Source organism: Gadus macrocephalus, chromosome 22 (genome assembly GCF_031168955.1).
Source record: "Gadus macrocephalus chromosome 22, ASM3116895v1".
In the NCBI taxonomy this organism is placed as follows: Eukaryota; Metazoa; Chordata; class Actinopteri; order Gadiformes; family Gadidae; genus Gadus; species Gadus macrocephalus.
The window spans coordinates 2,831,150-2,837,149 of record NC_082403.1 but is presented as its reverse complement, the minus strand read 5'-3'; positions in this window follow the sequence as shown (position 1 = coordinate 2,837,149).

Genomic DNA, 6,000 nt, shown 5'->3' with positions numbered 1-6,000 from the left:
CACCACACAGTAGTATAACTAGTACTGTACTACCACCACACAGTAGTATAACTAGTACTGCTACCACCACACAGTAGTATAACTAGTACTGTACTACCACCACACAGTAGTATAACTAGTACTGTACTACCACCACACAGTAGTATAACTAGTACTGCTACCACCACACAGTAGTATAACTAGTACTGCCACCACCACACAGTAGTATAACTAGTACTGCCACCACCACACAGTAGTATAACTAGTACTGTACTACCACCACACAGTAGTATAACTAGTACTGTACTACCACCACACAGTAGTATAACTAGTACTGCTACCACCACACAGTAGTATAACTAGTACTGCCACCACCACACAGTAGTATAACTAGTACTGCCACCACCACACAGTAGTATAACTAGTACTGTACTACCACCACACAGTAGTATAACTAGTACTGTACTACCACCACAGAGTAGTATAACTAGTACTGCCACCACCACACAGTAGTATAACTAGTACTGCTACCACCACACAGTAGTATAACTAGTACTGCTACCACCACACAGTAGTATAACTAGTACTGTACTACCACCACACAGTAGTATAACTAGTACTGTACTACCACCACACAGTAGTATAACTAGTACTGTACTACCACCACACAGTAGTATAACTAGTACTGCTACCACCACACAGTAGTATAACTAGTACTGCTACCACCACACAGTAGTATAACTAGTACTGCTACCACCACACAGTAGTATAACTAGTACTGCTACCACCACACAGTAGTATAACTAGTACTGCCACCACCACACAGTAGTATAACTAGTACTGCCACCACCACACAGTAGTATAACTAGTACTGCCACCACCACACAGTAGTATAACTAGTACTGCCACCACCACACAGTAGTATAACTAGTACTGCTACCACCACACAGTAGTATAACTAGTACTGCTACCACCACACAGTAGTATAACTAGTACGGCTACCACCACACAGTAGTATAACTAGTACTGCTACCACCACACAGTAGTATAACTAGTACTGCCACCACCACACAGTAGTATAACTAGTACTGCCACCACCACACAGTAGTATAACTAGTACTGCTACCACCACACAGTAGTATAACTAGTACTGCTACCACCACACAGTAGTATAACTAGTACGGCTACCACCACACAGTAGTATAACTAGTACTGTACTACCACCACACAGTAGTATAACTAGTACTGCTACCACCACACAGTAGTATAACTAGTACTGCCACCACCACACAGTAGTATAACTAGTACTGCTACCACCACACAGTAGTATAACTAGTACTGTACTACCACCACACAGTAGTATAACTAGTACTGCTACCACCACACAGTAGTATAACTAGTACTGCTACCACCACACAGTAGTATAACTAGTACTGCCACCACCACACAGTAGTATAACTAGTACTGCCACCACCACACAGTAGTATAACTAGTACTGTACTACCACCACACAGTAGTATAACTAGTACTGTACTACCACCACACAGTAGTATAACTAGTACTGTACTACCACCACACAGTAGTATAACTAGTACTGCTACCACCACACAGTAGTATAACTAGTACTGCTACCACCACACAGTAGTATAACTAGTACTGTACTACCACCACACAGTAGTATAACTAGTACTGTACTACCACCACACAGTAGTATAACTAGTACTGCTACCACCACACAGTAGTATAACTAGTACTGCTACCACCACACAGTAGTATAACTAGTACTGCCACCACCACACAGTAGTATAACTAGTACTGCCACCACCACACAGTAGTATAACTAGTACTGCCACCACCACACAGTAGTATAACTAGTACTGCCACCACCACACAGTAGTATAACTAGTACTGCTACCACCACACAGTAGTATAACTAGTACTGCTACCACCACACAGTAGTATAACTAGTACGGCTACCACCACACAGTAGTATAACTAGTACTGCTACCACCACACAGTAGTATAACTAGTACTGCCACCACCACACAGTAGTATAACTAGTACTGCCACCACCACACAGTAGTATAACTAGTACTGCTACCACCACACAGTAGTATAACTAGTACTGCTACCACCACACAGTAGTATAACTAGTACTGCTACCACCACACAGTAGTATAACTAGTACGACTACCACCACACAGTAGTATAACTAGTACTGTACTACCACCACACAGTAGTATAACTAGTACTGCTACCACCACACAGTAGTATAACTAGTACTGCCACCACCACACAGTAGTATAACTAGTACTGCTACCACCACACAGTAGTATAACTAGTACTGTACTACCACCACACAGTAGTATAACTAGTACTGCTACCACCACACAGTAGTATAACTAGTACTGCTACCACCACACAGTAGTATAACTAGTACTGCCACCACCACACAGTAGTATAACTAGTACTGTACTACCACCACACAGTAGTATAACTAGTACTGCTACCACCACACAGTAGTATAACTAGTACTGCCACCACCACACAGTAGTATAACTAGTACTGCCACCACCACACAGTAGTATAACTAGTACTGTACTACCACCACACAGTAGTATAACTAGTACTGTACTACCACCACACAGTAGTATAACTAGTACTGTACTACCACCACACAGTAGTATAACTAGTACTGCTACCACCACACAGTAGTATAACTAGTACTGCTACCACCACACAGTAGTATAACTAGTACTGTACTACCACCACACAGTAGTATAACTAGTACTGTACTACCACCACACAGTAGTATAACTAGTACTGCCACCACCACACAGTAGTATAACTAGTACTGCCACCACCACACAGTAGTATAACTAGTACTGCTACCACCACACAGTAGTATAACTAGTACTGCCACCACCACACAGTAGTATAACTAGTACTGTACTACCACCACACAGTAGTATAACTAGTACTGCCACCACCACACAGTAGTATAACTAGTACTGTACTACCACCACACAGTAGTATAACTAGTACTGTACTACCACCACACAGTAGTATAACTAGTACTGTACTACCACCACACAGTAGTATAACTAGTACTGCTACCACCACACAGTAGTATAACTAGTACTGCTACCACCACACAGTAGTATAACTAGTACTGCCACCACCACACAGTAGTATAACTAGTACTGTACTACCACCACACAGTAGTATAACTAGTACTGCTACCACCACACAGTAGTATAACTAGTACTGCCACCACCACACAGTAGTATAACTAGTACTGCTACCACCACACAGTAGTATAACTAGTACTGCTACCACCACACAGTAGTATAACTAGTACTGCCACCACCACACAGTAGTATAACTAGTACTGCCACCACCACACAGTAGTATAACTAGTACTGTACTACCACCACACAGTAGTATAACTAGTACTGTACTACCACCACACAGTAGTATAACTAGTACTGCCACCACCACACAGTAGTATAACTAGTACTGCTACCACCACACAGTAGTATAACTAGTACTGCTACCACCACACAGTAGTATAACTAGTACTGTACTACCACCACACAGTAGTATAACTAGTACTGTACTACCACCACACAGTAGTATAACTAGTACTGTACTACCACCACACAGTAGTATAACTAGTACTGTACTACCACCACACAGTAGTATAACTAGTACTGCTACCACCACACAGTAGTATAACTAGTACTGTACTACCACCACACAGTAGTATGACTAGTACTGCTACCACCACACAGTAGTATAACTAGTACTGCTACCACCACACAGTAGTATAACTAGTACTGCCACCACCACACAGTAGTATAACTAGTACTGCCACCACCACACAGTAGTATAACTAGTACTGTACTACCACCACACAGTAGTATAACTAGTACTGCTACCACCACACAGTAGTATAACTAGTACTGTACTACCACCACACAGTAGTATAACTAGTACTGTACTACCACCACACAGTAGTATAACTAGTACTGCCACCACCACACAGTAGTATAACTAGTACTGTACTACCACCACACAGTAGTATAACTAGTACTGCTACCACCACACAGTAGTATAACTAGTACTGCCACCACCACACAGTAGTATAACTAGTACTGCTACCACCACACAGTAGTATAACTAGTACTGTACTACCACCACACAGTAGTATAACTAGTACTGCCACCACCACACAGTAGTATAACTAATACTGTACTACCACCACACAGTAGTATAACTAATAATACTACCACTACACAGTAGTAGTACTAATACTACTACGACCACATAGTAGTAGTACTAGAACTGTTACCACCACTACTGCTACTACTGCTCTTACTACTACTACTATTTCTACTACTACTACTTCTCCCACTCCTACTCCTAATACTTAATATAATCAGTCCCTCTTTCATTGTATAAAGACGCGGAAATTATTGGGATTCGATAATAATTCATGAATTGAAGTCAAATGTCATTTGTCCAGCAAGAATGAAACCAAACGGCATAACTGGAGCAACTGGAGATATGAGTGGCATGTTTCAGGCGTTCATAAACAAGGAAGTCAATTTGTAAATAGACATGACCTTTTGTGTGGGGGGGGGGGATGTTCAGTCAAACCGGCGGGAAAGTGCGACCATTGGTCCGACGTGCAGCAATGCCGCAGTGTGTTGCCATTGTGGCCAAGGGCGTCACTTTTTTGCGATTTGAATCCCATTTTCTGCATTTCTACATAGATTTAGGGACTACGGTAACCAACACAAAATCCGGGAAATAATCAAGTTGGTCATCATGCTAAATTCTGCCAGAATAAATATGCAAAATCAAAATGAATCTAACTTTTAATATAAAGAACATTTCTTTATTCATTCATCGTATGGACAGAGGTCAGTGAACAAAAGCTACTGATATTATCATTGTCCTCCTTTAAAGGTGATCTAACATTGTCAGGCCCTGACCAGGCACCTGCCACACCTCCACCTGATCTCTGATATGAACAGGGTGACCACATCACAGTGCACCAGATGTGGGACAAAGACTACGTTTGTGTGGGACAATGTGGGATACCAATGCATCGAGGTAGTCTAAAACAACTTAAAAAAATATAAACATTTCTATTCTGCCCCTTTGTTTATAACGTCACTAATATGCTTTGCCATCTGGTTGATTCTGTATCCCATAACAGCCTGCAAATACAAACTTAACAAATATATCTTATTGAAATGGAACTTTACCAAGTTCTCTCACGTGAGAAAACCAAGTAGGCATGGAGCTTTCATGCTATTTCACAGTGCCTCAAGTTAACACGTCTGACTGTATACAATCAAACAGAACAGACAGTCAAGGCTACAATTGTTATTTCAAGGATTTGAACTTTAATGTGCCTTTTCTCCAACAACAGAGAGCAGCAACCTAACCCCAGCACAACTCAAAACACCACATTAAAGTGTTTGCTCTAGTCGAACAATATACTGAGCCACATATTCTAGTAGAACATGCACTGGATTAGGCTACATGGAGTACATAGGCTGATTATCTGAACAACACAAAACTCACTCAGCTCAGAATCACATAGCTTAACTACACAAAATAAATTAATTTGAAAATTATCTGCTTTTACTGGACAATGACAACTAAAGACACAACTGTGTATACAATTAGGTAATGGGCACTAAATAAAATAGTAACGTTTTGTTTGTGTCGTTTCACGTCGTATTCACCTCCGTGTGAAATGGAAAAGTGACTTCACACAAAACGTTACCAGACTATCCTTGCACTGGTCACTGCCAGGAAGAGTTTCCATTCTTTATTGTAGCTGCATTTCCTCTTCTTAGCCGTACGAGTCGTGCTTTCCTCCGTCTTGTGCTGCATGCCGTTCTGACCTGATTTGCACCGTTTCTTGTTGGTGGGCGTGCCCTTCACCTGCGTATGCGTCCCAGTTTGATTGACATGATGCCAGATTATAAAACATGCATTTTC